This window comes from Amblyraja radiata, chromosome 26 (assembly GCF_010909765.2).
Source record: "Amblyraja radiata isolate CabotCenter1 chromosome 26, sAmbRad1.1.pri, whole genome shotgun sequence".
Lineage (NCBI taxonomy): Eukaryota > Metazoa > Chordata > Chondrichthyes > Rajiformes > Rajidae > Amblyraja > Amblyraja radiata.
The window spans coordinates 20,630,442-20,634,283 of NC_045981.1; the positions used below are offsets into that span (position 1 = coordinate 20,630,442).

The 3,842-nt window shown below is 51.0% G+C and overlaps 1 non-coding gene across 1 annotated transcript; it reads left to right on the forward strand.

Annotated features, from left to right (window-relative positions):
• The first annotated feature begins 3,213 nt into the window (after positions 1 to 3,213).
• LOC116988182 lies at positions 3,214 to 3,533 on the forward strand. The gene has a single exon (XR_004415882.1).
• The last annotated feature ends 309 nt before the right edge of the window (positions 3,534 to 3,842 follow it).

The following is a 3,842-nucleotide window of genomic DNA, read 5'->3' on the forward strand; positions in this document are numbered from 1 at the left end:
CCAGACAAGCTGGGCAGTCTGCTCTGGGAACCACGCCACAGGATCCATGGAGTCCTTTCCCTGCAGTGCCTGCAGGACATTCGGTGCTGACCACTGCCCGATGGACTTGTGGTCAAAAATGTTGGTCCAGAAGAATCTTTCCAAGAGCGACAGATGGTGCGGCAATGTCCAGCTGACTGGCACATTACGTGGCATCTGCGCCAGGCCCATCCTTCGCAACACCGGGGACAGGTAGAACCTCAGCAGGTTGTGACACTTGGTGCCCATGTGCCTTGGCTCTACGCTCCGCCTGATGCAGCCACACACAGAGGTGGCCATCGGGGTGAGGGCGACGTTGGGCACATTTTTTCCCCCGTTGTTTGCTGACTTGTGCATTGTGGCCCCTCGCACCTGGTCCATCCTCGACCCCCAGATGAACTGGAAGATGGCCCGGGTGATCCTTGTGGCGTAGGAGGGACAGGCCACACTTGTACAGGGAGTCATTTCCCTGCAGTGCCTGCAGGACGTTCCGTGCTGACCACAGTACAGCAGCCCCGAGAGTATCTCACACCTGATGACCAATTTATTTCCCGTTATAGAGAGGGAGCGCTGCTTCCACAGCTCCAGTTTCTTCCCTACCTTGGCTATCCGCTCCAGCCAGTTCTTGTCACACACCTCCGCCCCCCCCCCCCCCCCCCCCACAAACCAGATCCCCAGCACCCTCAAGAAGTCAGGCTTGATGGTGAAGGAGATGGAAGATCGGTTGGGCCAGTTGCCAAAGAGCATGCCCTCGCTCTTCCTGCGGTTCATCCTGTCTCCCGTGGCCGACTCAAACTGGTCGCAGGCGCTAATCAATCTGCGGACCGACCCTGGATCCGAGCAGAATATGGTGACATCATCCATGTACAAGGAAGTTTTGACCTGAGTGCCCCCACTGCCTGGCAATGTCACTCCTCTTATGCTCGCGTCCTTCCTGATAGACTCGGCAAAAGGTACAATACAACAGACGAACAAGACAGGGGAGAGAGGGTAACCCTGCCTAACTCCAGACCTGACGGGGAAGCTGTTTGATTCCCACCCATTGTTTGGACTGCACTACAGATATCAGTGTAGAGCAGTTGGATCTATTTTCTGATTCCCTCCCCAAAGCCCATTTTGGAGAGCACGTCCCTCATGTACGTGTGCGATATCCTGTCGAAGGCCTTCTCCTGGTCCAAGCTGACTAGGCAGGCATCCACCCGGCTGTTCTGCACGTAGGCTATGGTATCTCTCAGCAGCGCCAGGCTGTCTGAGATTTTCCTGCCAGGTACAGCACAGGTTTAGTCCGGGTGGATCACCTGTCCCAGAGCAGATTTGACCCGGTTGACGATGGCCTTAGACAGGATCTTGTAATGAACATTCAAAAATGTGATGGGTCTCCAATTCCTTATCTCCCCCTTCTGCTTGTAGATTAGGGTGATGCCGCCCTTCCTCATAGAGTCTAATATGCTGCCGACAGGATGCATGTCAATGTACACTTCCAGCAGGTCCGGGCCCACCCAGTTCCACAGAGCCGAATACAACTCGGCCGGTAAGCCAACGCTTCTGGGAGTGTTACTCGAGTCAAAGGAACGGATGGAGCCAGTCAGCTCCTCTAGGGTCAATGGTTGGTCCAGACTTTCCGCTTGCTGTCACCCAAGACCTCCGTGATAGAGGGCAGGAAGTTCTAGGAGGCGGTGCTGTCTGTGGCCTTTCTGTCGTAGAAATCCGTATGCAAGGATTTGCAGATCCTCAGCATGTCCGCCTGAAAGGATGTTACCGAGCCGCCCTCCTCCTTAAGGCTGTTCATCACAGAGCTCCCCCTGTGAACCTTATGGAAGAAGAAGCATGAGCACGTCTCATCCTGCTTCTTGCTTCTTACCCAAAAGCTATGCCTTCCAGTTTTAGACACAGGGAGAATTTCCCAACTATACAGTTGCCACCTTGTAATTTTGTACACCTCAATCAGGGTCTCCATCCCCTCTCAGTTTTTTCCACTCCAAGGAAAACAAACCCAGCCTATCGGGCTCCAAGGAAAACAAACCCAGCCTCCTCATAACTAAAATGTTCCATCCCAAGCAACTTCCTGATGAATTCCTCTGCATCCTCTCCAGTGCAATCAGATGCTTCCTCTTCTGTGGCGACCAGAACTGCACACAATACCATGACCTAACCAGTTTTATAAAGTTGCACCCCATAACTTTGCTCCCGTTATATTATATTACTTATCATGGATTACTTATCTCTCTGTCCCGACCGTCCCCCACCCAAGTCGCACCAGCTTCTCGTTTTCACCCAACAAACAGCTAACAATGCCGTTTCCTTTATCATCGTTACTTTTTTTGCATATCTTTTATTCATTATTCTTTATCTCTCCACATAATCGTCTATATCCCTCATTTCCCTTTCCCAGTGAGTTACTCCAGTTTTTTGTGTCTATCTGCATGCTTTCCTAGTTGCTCCTCCGCCAATTTGTTTGGTCACAGGCAGGGATTCCCAAGGTGAATGAAAGTCTCCCTTTTTTTACCGCGGAGCTTAAATTATCATACCCCTCGTCGAAATATCGTTATTGTTTACAATCCAACGACTCACAATATACATTGTAAACTTCTTTCCCCGGGATGTATATCTACTCATTCATTAACGTTCCCCTTCCTTTTTGTAAATAGAAACATAGAAACCAGAAAATAGGTGCAGGAGTAGGCCGTTCGGCCCTGCACCGCCATTCAATATGATCATGGCTGATCATCCAACTCAGTATCCTGTACCTGCCTTCTCTCCATACCCCCTGATCCTTTTAGCCACAAGGGCCACATCTAACTCCCTCTTAAATATAACCTATGAACTGGCCTCAACTACCCTCTGTGGCAGAGAATTCCAGAGATTCCAAATAATCATAAATTAATCACCGTTTGCTTTTTGTGTAATCTGCTCAAATTCGGGGTTTATTATTTTTAAAATACCAATCTTCAATCAGTCTCCGTCAATTTTGTTCATTTAAAGTACATCTGAAATATCGTATCAGAAAATACCAGTCCCACCTTGTCCCTCCGCTGTGATGTGGGCGCTGCTACTGGGAGGTCTCGTAAACTAGAGGCGTGGGGTTTATCTTTCAGCAACAAAGGGGTGGAAAGGAATAAAAGGGGCGGACGGCGAGGAAGCGACCATTTTGAGGGCGACGCGGTGCGAGCTGTGTGTGAGTGTGTGAGAGAAAGAGCGCGAGAGAGAGAGAGCGAGGAGGGGGAGGGGGGGTCGGGGGTGGGGTGAGTGAGCGAGAATATGGATGATGGAGGGAATGTGGGAGAGAAAGTGCGAGATTGTGGCCAGGCCGCGTCGCCCTCCCCCTACACTGATCTTATTTGATCGGCCGGTGGGTCCGGGCCCCGGGCTGAAGTGATGAGAAGTCCGCGCGCGAGCTGCTGGCTGTGAGCGATGCGGCGGCGAAGCCCCGGGACCAGCGGAAGTGATGAACCGATCAGATAGACGAGGCTCCGGCTCTTGCCCTGCCGCTGAGTTAAGAGGCGATTCTGATCCGCAAATTCCCGGTGGTCTTGAGGCGGAGGGTGGGTGGTGATGGTGGTTAAAGGAGTTAGACTACACGCCGCACGCTTCAGCCTTCCCCGCAAAGTGCCCATCCTTATGCGGGGGACTCAAGAGGCTGAAGCTGTTCAGGATAATCTCCGCTTACTTCCTCCACTCGAGCAATTTATTTTTCAAACGTGTTTTAGGTTAGTCACAGAAGAGGAATATTTTTAAATGTTCCAATGATGTAAGTGTATTGTGTTTGAGACCTCTCGTGGACTTGTTTTATTTCTATCTAGTGCTTTAATTCTCCATTACACTCT